Source organism: Mus pahari, chromosome 10 (assembly GCF_900095145.1).
Source record: "Mus pahari chromosome 10, PAHARI_EIJ_v1.1, whole genome shotgun sequence".
In the NCBI taxonomy this organism is placed as follows: domain Eukaryota; kingdom Metazoa; phylum Chordata; class Mammalia; order Rodentia; family Muridae; genus Mus; species Mus pahari.
The window spans coordinates 105,378,147-105,398,707 of record NC_034599.1 but is presented as its reverse complement, the minus strand read 5'-3'; positions in this window follow the sequence as shown (position 1 = coordinate 105,398,707).

Below are 20,561 nucleotides of genomic sequence, written 5' to 3'. Positions count from 1 at the left end.
TGTCATATAGATATATAATTTATATTCACATGTATTCATGTATTATAATATGAAAATTCTAAAATAACATATTTATATTGTTGCTTTAATTTCAATAGCAACAATGCTCTATCTCTAAATGCAACACCACAACCCCACTTCTGACAGCTTTTGGCATTGCTAAACTGCACCACGGCATGCTATATGAGTAAATCTGGAAGGAATTGCTATAAAACCATATTTCTACATTATCAGTTTTGAATTACAAAGACTTTACCTGTATGTTTATATCTGTGGATGTGTAGTCATGTAGGCATAAAGTACATGGATATGGTTGTTTCTGATGATTCTTCATCCCTCTGTGTGGTCAAAGGCAATGAGAGTAATTTATAATATAATTTATTCATCATGCTCTCACTGGGTCCTTACTGCCATGGTTAGTTTTCTTCAACTTGGCACAAGCCAGAATAATCTGAAAAGAAGGGACCTAAATTGAGGAAATATAGGTATCAAATTAGTCTGTGGGCATGTCTCTGGAGAATATTCTTGGTTAATTATTGATATGAGAGGCCTGAGCTCACTCTGGCCAGCACGAGCCCTGCCCAGTTGTCCTGGTGTTATAAGAAGACAGGCTGAGCAAGCCACTAAGGACATCTCAATATGCGGGGCTCCTCCATGGTCTTGCTTCAGTTCCTGCCTCCAGGGTCCAGCTTGAATTCTTACCATGACTCCCCTCAAAGAAGGCTATGATGTGGAAGTATAAACAGAAAGAAGAAGAAAAATATCTTTCCTCTCTAAGTTGCCTTTGGTCATGGTGTTTGTCACAGCAATAGAAATCAAAATAGGATACTTCTCAGTAGTTGCAAGGCACTGACCCACTCACTGTTCATGAAGCCTCTGCCTTAAGAAGCTTCTGAATTTTAAGAATAAATTGTGTCTGTGTTTCAGTAAATACAAATACATTAGCCATGGGACTCATCTGAAGAATCACATAAAAATAAGAATGTGAAGAAGAAAACAAGTTATCTATCTGTGATTCTATGAGGCCGTTGTCCTGCCCTACATTGGATACATGGAATTGGGGTTTGCAGAGATGGGTGTGAGTGTGTTCTAATCCTGGCTAAGAGGAGTGCCTGTAGGGCAAAGAAACACAAGAAAAGGTGAAATATAATTCAGAGTGTTTGGAGTGGAAGGCAACTGAGTAGAATCGATGGAGTGGTGCATCCTGGGAAGTGTAGTGGTTTTGGCTGCCCTGACCCAGAACAACAGGCAGAGGAAACAGGAAATCAGCAGCTTAGAAAAACATCCCAATATAAAAGTATTATGATATCAGCCATGGGTTCATAAAAGAAGTATATATGTAATATGTAAAGAAGTATATATATATAATATGGGATACATTTTAAAGGGGTTGTCACTCAGAGACCATAGACGAACACAAACAGGCAAGGTCTCTCTTATCATGCCAAAGCTACCATTGTTATCATGGAACAAACCAGAACGCATCTCTTCCCTGGGCTTGGACCACTCAGCAGTTTTACTGTGGGCACAGCAAAGCTTTAGAGCCTTCTGCATCAGCACATGGAGATGCCCTACTATTGCTTGATTTTCCCTAGAAAGACTCAAAGAAATACCCATTCACCAAGGGCACAGAGCCAGGACAGACCACAGACAGGATTCCATCTAAGTTCAACTCAATGACCCTGTGCATTATTACTGTGACTTACAGGAGCATCAGTGACTAAAAGAAACAGGGTAAACGACACACACCTCTCCCCTGCCCCCTCCCAACCCCCGAAACTTGTGGGAAGGTGGGTAGGTCTGATCCTCTGAGGTTCCCATGCCTGTGATCTTAGCCATTCTCCCTGAAGATGACAATGATCATGTCCGACCCAGAGAGAGCAGCTACAGAGCATGGGGAACCTACACTGTCAGGATATGAGAACAGCCTGGGCTACAACTGGAGAAATCATGGGAGAGTCGCTGAGCCTCCAGCACAATTTGATCATTAGTGATCCACTATGACATGCGATAGTTGCTTTCCATGGTCCTATATTGGAAAAATGATGAGAACAGGCATCCATTTTATGGCTTGGGATTTTGCCTCCATAATCCTATGGAAATCACGCCTTCCACATAAGATCAGGGTAGTTAGCTTCATTCCACATTTTTAAACTTTTTTACTTTTGGCTGGGGGTCTGCATGCCTCTCACCTGGGAGGGATTGTATTGCTGGAGGTTTGACAATGTCAAAAAAAAAACACCCTATTTTCCAATAGTTCTCACTATTAATGTCTACCTCAAACTTACACCTCTGTCTACTTCCAGCAGGGTCTGCAACCTCAAATAATTCCTGTAATGCTTTCTATAAAACTGTCACTCTAGGAGCCTATGTCCTTTGCTCTTCCCTATCCTGTGAGGCAGGGCAGCTGCCGGTCTCGCGTGGAGATACAAAGATAGTGGTATGTCAGTAACCCTGAGGACGAAGCCTCGGAGAACGTCCTGATGTTTACATTTGCTATTTGATTTGGTTTTGTAAGCTTATATCGAATTTTACTTTTCAGGGTGGAAAGAGGTCAGACTTGGAAAAGACAGAAGGAGACGTCAGTCAGGAGGGGGTGTTATATGTATCTGCCACACAATCTAGGAACAAACTGGGACTCGTCGGGTATTCAAAGTGTGAATAGAGACATTATGCACTGGCCTAGGCTACTTGGGCTGGAGGAAAAAAAAACACATTTTATTTCTTTGTTAATTAATGAATTAATTCATTCATTCCCTTATTCACCTAATAAACTGATTGATTTGTTTATATACTGTCAGGCAGCACAAACCCAAGGCAAGCCCTGTACCCTGAGCTGCACCTCCAACTAAGAAATGCTGGGGTTTTTTTGCATTTAATTTCAAAGCCTCATCCTTTCAGTTTCTGAGGGTATAAGTTGGGATGAGATGGCCTTTAGATACTAGGACATGGAGAACTTGGGGAGGGAGAAAATGAGACCAGATTCACAAAGGTCCTAACATTAGCAGTAACGTAGCCAGGTGCAGAGTAGATGCTCAGCGGGTAAAGCATTTGCTGCAGGAGTGCAAAGACCTGAGTTTCCATCCTATGAAGACAGCATAGCAGCATGTGCATGCCTCTGACCCCGATGCTATGAGGCAGAGTCAAGAGGATGCCGGGGGTTGCTGGCAGGCAGGCAGGTCTACCCTAAATGGTGGGCTACAGGTTCAGTGAGAATCCCTGTCAGAAAATGAGAGACCACTAAGCAACTGAGGTTAATTCCAGTGTCAATCACTGGTGTTCACATGACCTGCACAGGCAAATGCACCTACATGTGCACTACACACATGTACACACACATACACACACACACACACACGTGATACAATACACTACACATAGGTACACTAAACAAACAAAAACAAATTAATAATCGAACAAATAAACAAATGGAGAAGGCAGCTTGTTATTAAGTTCAGAATCACATTTTTTATTTCTAACATACCATAACACGTCCCAACATGACAGATCTACATGCGCGTGAAGGGCAAACTGCAACAAACAGCTCAATCTGTGACCCAGAGGAATTTTACCATAAAGACTTTGAAGTCCTCAAGCTTGGATTGCATGTTGTTCCCCAAAGACCCCCCCCTCCACACACCTCGGCTTCTTGGCTGCCCACTGACGTTGGTCTTCCTATAGCTGGGGGAAGCAAAGCGATGGGCAGGTCTGTTTCTGAAGCTATATTCCCTCCCTTCCCATGGAAGGATAGGAATGTCACCTACTGCAGGCTCAGGTTCCTTGATGGCACTGTGTGCTTGCCCTAGTGTTTCAGCATGGTCAGAGATATGCTGTGTGCAACAGGGCCACAAATTGCTTTCAAAAGCTGGTGAAAACTCAGTAAGAAAATCACCCACCTTTCTCACAAGCATCGTGATCACCTGTCCCTATCACGTGTTGTCCATTTTTGAATCAAGAAGTACGAAGCCACATTTTCAAATGAGATGTGGGAGCCAATTTCACCCCCCTCTGAAAGGGAAGGGAATTACTAAAGGTGCTTAATAGTAATGTAATAGAGAGCAATGGCCTGAGACTGGAAAAATAGGCCATTCAAATTGGACATTAAGAAAATTTCACTCGAAGCTAGGGCAATTATACAATGAAATAATTTCCTCGGGGAGAGGCAGTGAGATGCTTTTAAAGCAGTTGTTTAAGTGAGCACAGCTGAGAACCCCACAGCTGAGCCTGCCCAAAGATCAGTTTGTGATTGATTGCCTTGGCTGCCTGGATGCCATCTGCCCTGGAGATTTACCTGACTCAGTTAGGCAACACCTTTCCTTCCCGGATGTAATCATCACTGGGATTGGTCACATCCACATCGGGGAGGGCCCTGCCAGGCTCAGGAGGACTCAGATACCTGCCTTCAAGTCTTTTCCATGCAAAATCCAAAGCCCGAAGATGATCCCAGGGAAAGGCAAGGGATTATAGGGCCTGCATTTGCAGCAACGCTGTGTCAAGATAGCATTGTAAGATATTTTGGTGTGACTGCGTACATGTGAATGCAAATAGGTAACACTAGGAGCATTCATGCTGTCTTACATGAGATCTACTTTGATTGGCTACTGTGTCTATGTGCAATCTCATTTAAATGCTCTTGCAGAAGTAACTGATATAGTTATTTTAGTCATTACCAATCATTCTGTGTTACTAGCAAAAGGGGTGTAAACCATCGCTAGTCCTTCACATCCCTATGTGACAGACCCTTTCCCTGCTGGCAGAAATCCTAAATATTCTAGATCCTCACATGTAATGTGCTTGTTAGCTTTTGCTCTTTGGTTTATCTTTTCATTTTTCCATTTTTATTATTTTGGCACCTGGACATGTTCTCTAATCATTTGGGAAAAGAGAACACCAATTGAGAAATTTTCTCCATCAGATGGATCTGTCAGCAAGTCTATTGGACATTTTCTTGATTAATGATTGATACGGGAGGGCCCAGCTTCCTGTGGGTGGCGTCACCATAAACAAGTGGCCCTGGGTTGTCTAAGAAAGCGGCAAAAGGAGCAAGCCGGTAAGCCACAGCCCTTCACAATCTGTCTACTTCAGTTCCTGCTTCATACACACTTAATAAAAATAAATAAGTCTTAAAGGAGGTAAACATTAAAAATAATCATAGAGTGAATCCTAACTAAATTAAAATTTTCTTGTTGAGGAATGCTGCAGTACTTAGTAAGAGCAAATGCTAGCACTGGGCTTCCCAGCAGCCAAAGTGAAAAGAGAAAATATGATGAACCACATGGCGCTTAGGCATAGCAGAGAGAATGATACTGTTTCCTTGGGAAGAAGATGAACTCTCTCTGGTAGTTCTTTGTGAGTGGTTATCTACGAAGAATTATCAGAAGGAAGGAATCACAGAGCTATTTCAACTCAGAGTCAGAGGATGAAGGACAGCCAGTCCCAAGGCAAGCATTAAACCACAGCTGATGATCCAGCTCATACAGTGTGTGGGAAGGAACAGAAAACAGAGAAATTGGATTCTGGAACACAGAGAGCACTCCTGGAGACCATGACAAAATTAATCTGTGAGATAAGGAAATGTAACATGGTTAATAATGACATCAAGGTGTCCACACTTCAAACTAGCAAGCAAGGAAGCATAGAGAATAAGCAGTAGTTAAAAAACCATCTTAGCCACAGAATCTGACTTTCTCTCCATGGACACAGTGCAGAGACATGTCTTGGACAGGAGGCTCTGCTCAGTACAGGCACAAGCATTGTGGACAGAAACAGGATCTCTCCTCCCGTGGCCAAAATTCAATCAATATGCAATGTGCCCTTGACAGCCTTATCCATGGAAGTACACAGTAAGATGAGTGTTGTCACCAGTCAGGTGTGTTTTTAATAAACACTACACAGATGTACTAGAGTTTTACAAATCTGTAGTTTTGGATCTAAGACCTGGCTCATGTCTGGGAACTAAACACTGGGGTTTAGTTTTGGGCCGAGTGAGTGTCTTCAGCTTCTACTGTTCCACTCATGCTGTTTCTTTTCTATTTTTAATTAATTAATTATTTTAATAAACAATAATAATCAATTAATTAAAATTCTATTTATTTTACATCCCTATCTAGGCTTCCTCTCCCTCCCTCCTTTTCTCCTCATTTTCCCTCCATCCCAATCCTCCAGTCCTCTCTTTCTCCTCAGAAAAGGGGAAGCCTCCCATGGATGTCAATCCCTCTTGGCATATCAAATTGCAGTAGGATTAGGTGCGTCTTCTCCTATGGTGGCTAGACAAGGCTGACCAGTTAGAGTAAAAGGATCCAAAATTCAGGCAACAGAATCAGAGACAGTCCCTGCTCCTGCTGTTAGGAGTCCCACACGAAGACCAAGCTGCACAACTGTTACATATGTGCAGAGGGCCCAGGTCTGTCTGTCCCATGGCAGTTCAGTCTCTGTTTGACACTTCAGTCTCTGTGGACCCCTACGATCCCTAGGTTTTCTTGTGGTGTCCTTGGCCTCTCTGGCTCCTTCAGTCCTTCCCCTCCTTTTCCACAGGATTTCCCAGGTTCCACCTAATGTTTGGCTGTGGGTCTCTGCATCTGTTTCCATCAGTTACTGGGTGAAGCCTCTCAGATGAGTTACGCTGGGCACCTGTCTGCAAGCATAGCCGAGTATCATTAATTGTGTCAGGGGTGGACTCTCTCTCAAGGCATGAATCTCAAGATGGGCCAGTCACTGGCTAGTTTTCCCTCAATTTCTATTCCATCTTTACCCCTGCACCTCTTGTAGGCAGGAAAAATGGTGAGTCGAAGGTTTGTGTCCCAATCCCTCCACTGGAAGTCTTTTCTGGTTAGGGACTTCATGAAACTGGAAAGCTTCTGTAAGGTAAAGGACACTATCAAAACTACAAAACGTTAGCCTACACAATGGAAAAAGATCTTCACCAACTCTCATCCAACAGAGGGCTCATATCCAAGATATATAAAGAACTCAAGAAACCAGACAGCAACAAACCAAATAACCTAATTAAAAATGGAATACACATCTAAACAGAGAGTTCTTAACAGAGGAATCGCTAATGGCTAAGAGGCACTTAAAGAAATGTTCAACAGCCTTAGTCATATACCCAAAAGATGCCCCACCATCCCACAAGGACACTTTCTCAGCTATGTTCATAGCAGCTTTATTAATAATTGTTCCTCAACTGAGAATTGGATTAAGAAAATGGGGTACATTTACACAGTGGGATATTACTCAGCTATTAAAAACAATGACATCATGAAACATGTAGGCAAATGAATGGAACTAGAAAAGATCATCCTGCGTGAGGTAACCCAGACCCAGAAAGAAAAACTAGTATGTACTCACTTATAAATGTATATTAGTCATAAAATACAGGATCCAATCCACAGACTCAAGGAAGCTAAGTAACAAGGAGGGCCCAAGGAAGGATGCTTGAATCTCACTGAGTAGGGGAAATAGAATAGACATTAGAGTGGGGATATGGGTGGTAAGGGGAGCAAGAGGGATCTAATGCAGGGAGGATGGGGGATACTAGGATACCAGCAGACAGTGTCCTGGGCATTCCCCTCATACCTGTCACAGTAGTGCCTGCAGCCTTTAACTTTTGGTAGCTGGGGACTTTCACTGGGCACCATCACTCTAGATAACCATCATCCTCCAGGTCACTCATTGATACGCCTAGCTCTCTACCACTCCTGCTATTTTCCAGCCTCTGTTGGAATAATGATAGTGATACCTTCTCTCGAGCCCATCCTCATGAGCTACTATGATGACTCAACTCCTCAGTACTCCCACGGAAGATACCTCCTGCAGGTATTTTGTAACACATCTACTGCCAACTAGCCATCCCCTTACCTGATGTCCCCCTCCATCAACTCCCTCTCACACACAGTAAACGGAGTTTCCTCCTTCCTCATACCAATCATCATGTTCTCTAACAGACTCTCTGCTGAGTGCTGGTCACATAAATACATGTCATTGCCGGGGAGTCTGAGAGACATGTGCCTCGGTAGAGAGCTACTTGGACACAATAACTCTACAATATGTAAACAGAAACACCAAACCTTTCCTGTCTCTCAAGATAAACTGAGGCTAAATGAAAAGATTACTAAGATGCCTTAGTTATGATGGAATGAATAGAAAAAGAAAAAGTCACAAAAACTGAAAATAAATAAAAATAGTCACAGATATAGAATATTCAAATTTTAATTATCAGAGACTGGTAAATGATGCTTTATTGCAGCAACTGAAACTATTCTAGAGAGATGATGCCATAACTTGAGACATATTGCCAGGAATCTCCAAAAGTATATCCCCATATCCATAAGAAATTATCATTGTCAAAGAAAATGAATTTTTAGGAACAGGATAAGGAAATTGTTTTATTAAATATAAAAAACATTTTCTAAGATTGTATGGTAAGTGTAGAGTGTATGTTATTGGCAGAGCATTTACCCAGCATGTGTAAAACCCTGGTTTGATTCTTACAAACACACACACACACACACACACACACACACACACAAATGGAGTGGGGGGGCTTCACAGTGTCAACACATTAACAAAGTAATATATTCAAACAAATAAATCACAGCATCTAGAAACAGAAACCTGTGAAAATGTTTCAATACAAACTATAAAACCATTTACAAAAAGGAACAATGCTGAAACATTCTCTATGAAAAATAAAACTAGACCTCTATTGCACAAGGTAGCCATAAATAAATAACCTTAAGGTGAAGTAAATCATAAATGAAAAAAATCAAAGAAATGAAATGTCAGAAGAGCCATTAATGGCATCCTCATGACCTCAGTGTATATACTGAATTTTCTAGAAAACACATGGGCTAACATAAAACAAAAATTTTAATGAATTTTGATCCCATGAAATTTAAAATTTCTTTATAAAGTATCACTATGGCAAGATATAGAAAGAAGATTTCATTAGGAGATATGATATGTATACACACACACACACAGAGGCATATACTCATATCCACATGTCTATTAAAATATGTGAAGGATATTGGCAAATCTACATGCTGTGATGATATTGTGGCGTCATCCTATCCACGTGCTGAGAGTGTACAGGAGAGATGGAAAGATGGCCAACTCTTCTCTGCTGGAAGCCATTGCTGAGACAATTAGCCCACTCTTGTGGCAACAGCATGAATCTGCTGGAAGCCCATTGCTGAGATGAACAGTCCACCCTTGTGGCAACAGCATGAATCCCCGGGGCTATACCCTCATGAGCTGTCCCCTCTGAGGGCCTCCGGCTGTCAGCATGGTTACATAGACTAAGTTTCAGCATGCCTTGTAAAGGACTGTCAAACCATAGTGGTGGTGGATGTCATCAATGTTGAAGAAAAGGACAAATTTTCAATTACAGATCTTTACCTTTGCCACAAATAGTTTGGACAGCACAAGTGTTGGGTAATGACAGTTGGTTACTCAGGATTGGTAAGGGTGTAAAGAACTGTCCTTTGGGAAAAGAAGCTTATGAAGTGCAAAATCAGCACATCCCAGGACACCCCAACCCCACCTACAGAAGTTTCTTGATTTCTGTGAATGCAACAGCATGTGTGCAGGAATGTTTAATGGGTAAACAAGCAGCCCAAATGCCAACTAGCAGGGAAATGGATAAATTAATACAGTCATACAATGAAATATAATGCAACGGTAATGAGTTTTTAAAAGCTGCGATTGCAGCCAGCGCAGAAAGCTGTCAAAAAATCCTAAGTCTGTGAGGAAACACACAACTAGAAGATGAATATTTAAAATGTGATACTTGTATAAATTTGGAAACATTCAGGGCAACTCTACGTATGGCTCATAAATATGGATATACAGCACGTATTTTAAAATATGCTCTAAAATATGTATGGAGAGACTGAGGATGGAATGCTAGGGCAGTGAATAATCCTGAGGAGATGAGAGTAAGGGATGGAGAGAGACGTTAACAGACAGAAGAATCAAACAAATTTAAAAGTAACAGAGCAAAATGAAATAAATGTGAAAGGAGTCTTACAATCCAGACCTACACTCTAAACCTAGTTCTTTTTAAACCTACGCAGTTCAGTTTTCCCTCTCTCACTCCCCATCTCCCTTCTTCCTTCCCTTCCTTCTATTCTGTTAGAGGACAGAGTCTCCCTCAGGGGCTCAGACTGATCTTGATCTCATGGACCCAAATCTCTGAAGTGTTTCCCTAATAATTTCCCAACTTCATGGGAAGCTAAGCCTTTGTCCATTGTATTTCAGCTGACAACTGCCCCTCTAACAGCCTGAGTCGTCCATACAGAAAGCCTCCACCTATTTCAGTAAGGGACCACCTTAAATTACTCTGGGGAGGGTGGCGATTGAAGATTGGAGACATACTTGACAGAGAAGAGTCCAGACCCTAGAGGCAGCCCTTTGCCTAGAGGTAGCCTGGCTTCATCTGCTCCAGAGGGTCTGCTGTAATCGGCTTCTCGCCTGCTAGATATAAACCTTGATTACTTACTGGAACTGGTGTGAATTCTTCTGGAGTGTGAGAAAAGAGACAGCTGCTGGTCAGGACCTGAGAGAATTCAACAGGAGGCAACTCATCTTAGTAACTCCATGTGTAGTATTTTAACATGCACATAGCAAACCAGGTTGTTTTTCCTTACCCCACTCCCACCCCTGAATCAGGTGAACTGTTCTGAGAAATGGCCTATGTCTCTTCTCATTAACAAGAGTGTTGTTTAAAAAAGAGTATGGGGATTTGATGCTTTACCCATGACCACTGCCAACTGTATTTATTTCATATTATTTTATTTCTGCCTATTTTAGGAGAAATGCTGCTTCTGATAGTGGCTACTTCTTTTGGTATATGAATGTTTAAACAAAAAGAATGTTGAGAAAAACTTGTGTTTAAGAAAGGAAAATATGTGTGTTGTGTATGTGTGAGTGTATGTGTATATATGTATACATATGCATATATATATATATATACATATATATATGCGTAGGAGGGTTTTGTGTGTGTTTATGGGTATGTGTGTGTGTTTATATGTGTGTGTGTTGTAATGTATCACTCACTTTAGAATCTAGTTTATTTGATAAGATGAAAATTTGGCATCTTGGAACCTTCTGTTCATTCAGGTACTGTTGGAACTTTATAACCAGTTTAATACAATTTAATGAACATGTCAACTTTAGTTTACTGTTGTGGTAAATAGTATTTTTAACATTTATCAATAGAAACTTTATGACCTAGATAAAAACCATAGGAAATAACAAACCCAAAACAAATGAGCCACATGGAGGATTTTCTGAAAATGAATATATAGCTTGAAGCATTTGCTTGTTTGTTTGTTTGTTTGGAAAGGAGAAAGAAAGAGAGAGAGAGAGAGAGAGAGAGAGAGAGAGAGAGAGAGATTATTTAAAAGCCAGTCTGCCCTGTAACCCCAAAATGGTCCTTTTCTTCTTCTCTGGTGTCTGAATCATTTCCCTTTGCTATCTCCAAATCTCCACCAGTAAAGTTAATATAATATTTTTGCACTGCCACTTCTACAACTGCAAGGAAGCTAATAGACATTTGGGGCCCAGATTTCCTTATTTCAGAAAGATGTCAGTCTTGAGCATGGTGCAGCTCTCATTCCTATATTTTGTAGTTCCCTGAATCCTCAGAAATAATTAAAGTATAAACTCTCATATCTCACAAGATAGTAGAGAGTAGCTCATTTTAGCTGAGATGCCTCGGGGTGGGTTAGGGAGGCTCTCAGCGAGTCAGGCTGGAATGCTGATGTCCTGTGCTCTCTCTTAGTATTCATTGATTCCAAAATGAATTCACCCGCTCATTCTCTCAGAGAGAAACAGAAACGAAGTTAATAGTCTCTACACTTTTAATTGAAAATGCCATCTTAAAAGTTAAAGATTGTAAAAAATTCAAAGGAAAAATATATCAAAAGTTAACCCAAAGATAACCAATATTCAAGTGTCAACAGTAATGTTTACAATGGCCACAATAAACAAGCCAGCCCTACCCCTCTCCTGCACCTGCACACCCCTTGAAGGACCTCAGACAATTAAGGCCAGGGCTGTGCCACAGTGTTCCTGGCCTTTTGCAGATTGTTGAAAGGTTTAAAAAAATGCAGACTATTTCCTGAAGTCTGGGCCCTGCTACAAAAATTAAAATAGATGTCTAAAATTGAAAAGAAATATATAACTACACTTGAAAGCTGTCTGTCCGGTGGATGGAAAGGGATACATTGGGGAAGATAGGACTGGTAAAGTAAGAGATAAAAGGAGATAAGAGAAGTGAAGGGGTAGGTCGAAAGCTGACAGATGAAGCAGACTGGCCCAGGAGACATGCACACACATGGTCTGAATATGAACTTCGTACTGGAAGAAAGAGTCGATATTAATGGGGTAGCAGCAGGAGGTATTTCTGAACAAGCTGAAAGTATCAGCCCAGTGTGGAAGCTCATCAAAAGCTAATGAAGATTAATGTAAAGGTCCTATGATGGTTTGAGCTCTGTGCTGATCAGTTTTGTCAACTTGATGCAGTTTCGAGGGCTTGTCTTTATTGCCTCTGTTGATGTGGGAAGACCATCCTGAAAGGGGCAGCACCATACCCCTTGTTCAAGGACATGAATCGACTGGGAGTAGAGAAAGGGAGCTGAGCAGAAGGCAGCAAGGCAATCATTTCTCCCCTCTCTAAGCTGTGAGTGTGTCTAGCTGCTTCCAAGTCTCCCTTCATTGCGCTCCCTCAGTAACAGACTGCAGCCTTGAACAGTGAGCTAAAATAGACCCATTCTCCCCTAAGTTACCATTTGTCGGGTAACTTTGTCACAGCAATAGAAATGGAACTACTACAAGCTGTTTGGGTAGAACTTGGCTGTTCTCTGGTTGCTATCAGCCAGGCCGCTCATGGATCTACATGACCAGCTGTCAGGTCCCCTGAGTGACAGATGGCCCAAGTGCTCTAAACTGGAGTGGATGTGGCTGCTCCAAGTGGGTTTTCATCTTCTGGGAGGCCTCTTGTTTATTAGCCCAGCAACAACTCAGGGTTCTCAAAAGGAATTAAAGGCAGGCAGCTCTCGGTGTCATTTCTAGCACATTCTATCAGCCATAGGAAAAGGCAGGACTCAGGCCAGACTCAGAGGGTAGAAAAACAAACTTCACTTCTTGGTAGAATGGACTACAAAATTACACATGGGAACTGTGAATATAGGAAGGAGAATAATGGCAGCAGCCTATGTGAACACTGTATTAATACTTATCCATGGGACTCAGAGCCCTCTGTATATAGTAACTTTAGGGTTCTCTAAAGGAACAGAACTAATAGATTACACACACACACACACACACACACACATACATACACACACTGTTGGACTACATGATATATATATAGCCATGTAATCCAACAGCACTATCTCCTAGTGGAAGGCCAAGATTATGGTACTTGTTAAGTCCGTGAGACTATGTGCCTCAGCAATACCAATCTGATTCTGGAGTCCAGGAAACTTCTAAAGAACTGCTGGTCTTCACCATACATTGGAATCACGAAGAAGTAAGTTCTAATAGCAAAGCAGGAATGCCTGACTATTAGGATAGATGAACTTGCCAGCAAGACTGAGGGCAATCTGGCAATAAGTAAAAGCTTCCTCCCACTGTGGTGAAGATATGGTAGGAATTTAGCATGGGCTTTTCCAACCTCAAATGATCTGGGGTGATTTGAATGAGAACACTGACCCCTTCCCCCCACCCTGCCCCATTCCATAGGTTCATATATTTGCATGCTTCCTGCCTGCCGAGTTGATGAACTGTTTGGAATGATTAAGAGGTATTAAGAAACTGTGGGGCCATGAAAGGCAGCCTGTTTTCTGGTTGAGACTGATTAAAACTCTGGAGTCCCAGCCGATAACTCTGCAAGAGAGGGAAGGAAGTTTGCCATGCTTCCAGACACAAGGCTCCTAACACAAGGCCCAAGCTCCATAATTCTGTGACCATCAGTCACGTAGGGCAATGCCCCAAGCTCCTGGTATTCTGTCTAAACTCCACTCCCACAGTTACCTGGCCTCCACTTCTCTCTGCCTTTCTACAATAAATGCCTTAAAACCAGGGATTGCCTCTTCTCATCAGGGTCCTCCATGCTGGAGCAATGGAGCAGGTCTTCCTTTAAAGAGTCACACACATCTAATCTTAAGCAGGAGACCCGCCAGTGTTCCTTGGCTTCCACCAAGCCAAGCCACACCCAAACAAGTCAAGAACTCTACTTTCTGCAGGACCCAGCTGAAGAGCTCTCCTGCCCTTTTCCCTTCAGCCCCAGGCTAGAGTCAGCCCTTGGGCCCCCACTATGTTCTCAGCTCTTCCAAGGCATCCAGTGGCATCTGTGGTGCCCAAATGCTAGAACCTGCTGTTCCTAACCTCCGTGCCATCTCTAGCGGTTCCCGGGGACTTCAGACTGCACCTCCCTACCCCTGGAGCGGGGTCCTCTGCCCCAAGAAGGAATAACTGGGATTGAGACAAGAGAGGATCCATCCTCCCTTGTGCATCAGGCTGATGTTAAGCACTACTTAAAAGTTTGTTAATCACTCTTAGTGTCTATGACGTTTCTCTAGTTATATAGAATGAACATGCCTTATTGTGTTCATTTTCTTCTAAACAAGCAAAGACTTGGGGATGGGGCAATTTGATACCTTAGTTGTCAGTCATTGCTGCCTAGGGTGCCTTGGTCAAAGCCAGTAGGACTATTCTTACCTGAGCATCAACCTTCTAGAACATTCCACAAGAGAGCCATGCAAAGATCCTGAAGATCCACGCATAACCAATGGTGTTTGACAAAGTTTATACTAGAGATTTAGCAATCAAGAGCCTCATTGATTCATTAATATAGCCAGAGAGGGGCAGGGAAGCACTGCCCCTGTGGGACTGACTAGGGGACTAGTGCTTACTGACAAGGCTGTGATTGACCCTCAAAGCCCTTCTCAGGCTGGATAAGAGGCATATGCCTGTGTCATCTCCCTTGGGTTATACTAGACCCAATAAGGGCTTCTTTCAAGTTATCTTGTGCTTACTAAATTACTTTCAGTAGCGTGGGTTAAGCCCATCTCACTATTGGCTGCAGCTGTCGTGACAGAAGAAGAGTAACAGCTGAGGATCTCTTTAGTGCCATCTGTACACTGAAGGGCAGACCTGAAGCCACGTGGAGCAAACACAGCAACAGAGGATTCTACACCCTTAGGCCAGCAGGCTCAACAGCATCCCCCATGGGCCATGGGCTCTGTACTACAATAGCATGGCTTCTTTTCCTGAATTCTGGATTCCAGAACAGCCCTACTTGTTGTACATCCCATGGCATTAGCAACGGCCCTTGACTGCTCACGAAGTGTTAGAGAACTTAGACCAGCAGTTCTCAACCTGTTAGTTGTGTCTCTCTTGAGGTCTGAAAAGCCTTTCACAAGGATCACCTAAGATCATCAGAAAACATAGAAAACAAACATTACAATCTGTAACCGTAGCAAAATTACAGTTATGAAATAGCAACAAAAAATTAGGCTGGGGTCACCACAAATGAGGAACTGTATTAAAGTTATTAACTGTATTAAATTCTCAGCATTAGGAAGGTTGAGAACAGCTCTCTTAGATCCCCAACCATTAACACCCACAGGCATAACTCTGCCTACTAATGTGGGTTGACAGTCATGAACTACCTGCTGATCCCTCCTATTTGCCCACTGCCCCACCAGAGCTAATTCTTAAGGCTTCTTCCATGTCGGCTCCTAAGCAACAGTGAATGCCTGAGCTCAGAGTGTAGCTCCTAGTGTAGTCCATATCAGAAAGAAAGGAAAGAAAGAAAGAAAGAAAGAAAGAAAGAAAGAAAGAAAGAAAGAAAGAAAGAAAGAAAGAAAGAGGAAAAGAAAAAGAAAAAGGAAAAGGAAAAAAGAAAAAGAAAAGAAAAAGGCAGACACTCTGTGTTAGTCAACAGTGTCCACAGAAAAAGCAGCCAGGGCAAGGAAAGGAAAGAAGTAGAGGCTGGGAGAGACAGCAGACACCCATGTTAATAAAAGGCTATAAGAAGCCAGAGAAGAGAACCTTCAGGGCCTGGTTACCAGATGAGATCCAGAAGGTGTCTAAGTCATCAGAATCAAGGGTCACTGACCTCAAGCAGAGAGTTGTAACACCAGCCATCATCTAGGACCAAGAGTCCCAGTACCCAAGGCTGGTACAAGGACTGTAACCTTAGATCTGCCTCTTGCCACTGCTCCCACCTGCCTATGGCTGCTGCAGTTCATCATTGCCAAAACTGAAGGGGGCAAAAGATGCCAGGCAGCCACACCTCAAGGGCTCATTGCCTGTCAAGGGTATCAATCCAGATACAGAAAAAGAACCCCCAGACAACTGACAGTTGACAAGCTCATTGGTCTTACTATTTTTCAGAAACCAGTTTCCATGGAGAACAGTCTCTCAGGGTTCATAGGAACACTGTCAGAGAACACAGCGGTTAGGGCAGACTTCTTGTCACAGAACCTGCCCATAGCTTGTGAGCTTGTGAGGTATACCTGTGAGAGGATGAGTGTGTGTGTGTGTGTGTGTGTGTGTGTGTGTGTACCAGAGGATGAAGTCAGATGTCTTCTTCAGTCACCCTCTACCTTATAGATTGAGGTAGGGTCTCTCCCTTGGACCTACCTACTGCCCACTGATTCATCTAGTCCAGCAAGCCATGGACTCATCACTATTTCCCAGGTACTGAGGTGGCAGCTGGGATGCTCCTGTGCTGTATGAACATTTAAGTGGGTTCTGAGGATCCAACCTCTGGTCCTCATGTTTGCCCATCAAACTCTTAATCCTCTAAGCCATCTCCCTAGCTTTCCTATTATGAAATTATTTTCTAAAAAAAAATATTTTGTATTTCTTCATGTATGTTTCTGAGACTGTGTGAGTGTACTTGCATATATATGGAGCAATGTATGTGTCTGTGTGCCTATGTGAAGCAGAACGGGACACTGTGCCCCTCCGAACTGGAATAAGAAACGTTTGTACAATACTGGGCTTCTTATGTAGGCACTGGAATCTGGATTGTGCAGCAAGAACTCTTAACCACTGATTGCTCCCTCCCCCTCCCCCTCCCCCTCCCCCACACATGAATGCTCACTCATGCACTCATACACACATGCACATTCATGCACTAAATTCTTAATCAATTAGAAGCAGGAGCCTACTCTTTGGTTTTTGTTTTACATTCAACTTGATGAATTATAGTGTGTAGCCCTTCCTGGTTGAGAGTCAAAAGATGCACATTTGAGAGAACCCAAAGAGAAGTACTCTTACCTGACTGGTGACTCTCGAGTTCCAAAGAGCATTTAAAAGCCTGACTTCGGGACTTTAGATTTAGGACCAAACTCTCCCATACTCATCCTCCCAAAGCTACCAATCCATGCCACGCAAGTAACTCTCGACAAGATTCCCAGAGTAAAAACCACAGACAGAGTTGCGTTTGTTCCTCTTGTCACCCCAGACTACTGAGGCTCACAAGGAAATAGGCTTTGATTTTCATATTGAAGTGGGACTTTTCAAAAGATTTGTGTGGTATAAAATCAGACACATAACCCTGCATGTGTTTAGAAAAACAGATCAATCTGATAAGGGATTTCACGGACAGTCAAGGATGCTCACACCTTCGTGCACATCGTGCCCAGAGGACTAGGTGTCAGCTAAGTTGATTGACTGCTAAATGGAGGGTGGCCTGTGATTACATCTGCTCCACAGGCTCTGTTGTATCCACACCAGCCGGGCAATGTTCATTTGGGCCCTGAGCCAAGACAGGAAGAGATCGGAGAACCTGGGCCTGGGCACTCACGAGGTGTTCATTAAAACCGCATGCTGTCAGACATCTTGCCTGACGAACTGGGACGGAAAGCAATTGACATTTGTTCGCTTCTTTTGAGGGTGAGTGGATGTGTGAACAAGCAGAGTTTGAAGATCTTCATTAGTGAGGAAGGGGAGCATCAAAGCTTGCCAGGGAGGCTTTGATGCCCGCAGGCCCAAGAAAATACATGTGTCAAAATCAAAAGTGAAGTCCATGTTGATTTTTTTCCTCCTGCTTTGACATCAATTGCCTCACACATGTAAAATTAATCTCACAGGGTCCAGCTATCATATGTGCTTAGAAATGAAGACACAATTGAGACTGTCTATATAACTTTCTGGAATTGAATTGTGTGTTTTTTTTTCCTTCTCCATCCTACAATGAGCCTGGGCTCTCTCAAAGGACTTCCCCTATTCAGAATTTGCTAACGGCATAGTAAATTTTTGCAAGGATTTATGGAAGACAAGGATGAGTCAGCCTTGGAGGGAGAATATGGGACTGGAGAGGTGACTCAGTGGTTATGAGCATTTGCTGCTCTTGCAAGAGACCCAGGTACAATTCCCAGCACCCAAATGCAACCTAGAACTTCAGTTCTAGGGAATCTGATGCTCTTTTCTTTCTTCTACAGACACCAGGTACGTATGTGGGGCACATATATACATTCAGGGAAACCACTCATTACACATGGAATAAAGATAAATAAAATTTATAAAACAATAGGGGGTAGGTAACTGTAGTCTTTGAGACAAGGTCTCTCATGGTATCAGGGGTTCACTTATTTGGCTTAGCACAGGCCAGCATTGAGCCCCTTGGATTTGCTTGTCTCTCCCCTGCAACACTAAAGTTAGAAGCACATGCTACCACACTCAGATTGACAGGGTGCTGGGGAATCCGAGCTGAGCCCCACCCCCATGTCTGCCTGGCACTGATCTAGGTCACTTCCACTCAATGGTATTATCTTCTTATTACATACTAAATAGTTTTGTGGAATTTTAATTGGAATTATTTTGAAGCTATAAAATAACTTTAGAAGAAATGGTACCACTTCCCAATCCCTAAACAGAAAATTGTTACCAGTTCATCTAGACCTTCCTTGATGATTCTTAACAGCGCTTTGCAGATGGATGAATGTAAATCCTGCCTCTGTTTTGATGGATTAATATCCAAGCATGTCATTTTGTGACACAGTTGTAACTGGCATTTATGCCATACATTTCAAATCTTGATGGTCTCATTTATATAGAGAAGCAAAGGAAGGTTTTATATTTGCCTTAGAGCATGTGACCTTTCTGTGTTTGCTGATTAGTTGCAGGAATAATTTTCTTGTTGTTGTTGTTGTTGGCATAGATTATAATACTGTTTGTAATTAAATGTGATTATATGTATCCATTTCTAGTAGTTACACATTTTGTTTCCTTTCTCATTTTATTGCACTACACAAGAGTTCGCACTTGGAATTGGTGTGATGAAAAATTATTATTGAATTTTTCCTAACAATAGGTAATACATGGATTTCCTGTCCACCAATAAAAACATTAGCTGTAGGAATTGTTGTATCCTTCCAATGTAAAATTTAGAACATTCTCACAAGTTAATTAATGTTGAACATTGTAAAATATTTTTCTACATTATTCAATGTGATCATATAATTTTTCTTCTTTGACTGTTATATACGGATAATCTCTCTTACCTACTGTGTGGAAGCATCATCTGTTAATAAAAATATGATGGTGAATAAGCTGAGGCAGATCACAAAGTAGGAAATCTGGCAAAGAGAGAGGAACTCTGGGAAATGGTCTGGTGGGAAGATTCCCTGCCCAGACTCAGAGGAAATCAGATATATAAAACCCAGGAAAGGTAACTAGCCATGTGTCAGCCATTGAATAGTATAAACAGGTTAATATAAGTTCCAAGCTAATTAGGGAACACGCCTAGCTATGCCCTAGGCCTTTATTCATAAATAATAAGCTTCCATGTGGTTATTTAGGAACTGGCATGTGGACAGAAAAGCCTTTGCCTGCTGCCTGTACATCAGGATGGAAAGCTTTCAGCTACTGCTTCCCACAATGATAATCATGGACTAACCCTTAGAACCATAAGCAAACCCCAACTAAATGCTTTCTAAGAGTTGCCTTGGTCGTTGGGCCTCTTCGTGGCCATAGAACAGTAAATAACACAGGGTCCCAGTAGGTGGCAAAAAGGAGCATTGTTTATAGTAATTTGAAACCACAACCCTTGGAAACCAAACAAAATTCTACTAAATTATCTATAACTCCTAAATTTTGTAACATACTACCATTAGGGAATTTGTCTACTCACCAAAATTATCATGAATATGAGCATAGATATGTTAAGAATATTTCATTATTATCACTTCAGTGTCTGTGGAGGACTTTTATAGGGTGAAAGCCAGTCCCGAAAAGGTTAAAGAAAAAAAAAAGCCACTCTCCAGTGAGAGGTGCTAGAGAGGGAAGGGCTCAAGTGTGCCCTGTTCTTCTGGTTCTAGTGTAGGGGATGCTATTCCTGTTGTTATAACAAAAATCCCGACAAAGGCATATAGAAGAAGGGAGGACTTGCTTTGTCTCACAGCATGAGAATATGGCCCATCATGTCAGGAAAAACATGGTAGCAGGAGCACAAGGTAGCTGGTCATATGGCATCCACAGTCAGGAAGGAGAGAGAGAGAGAGAGAGAGAGAGAGAGAGAGAGAGAGAGAGAGAGA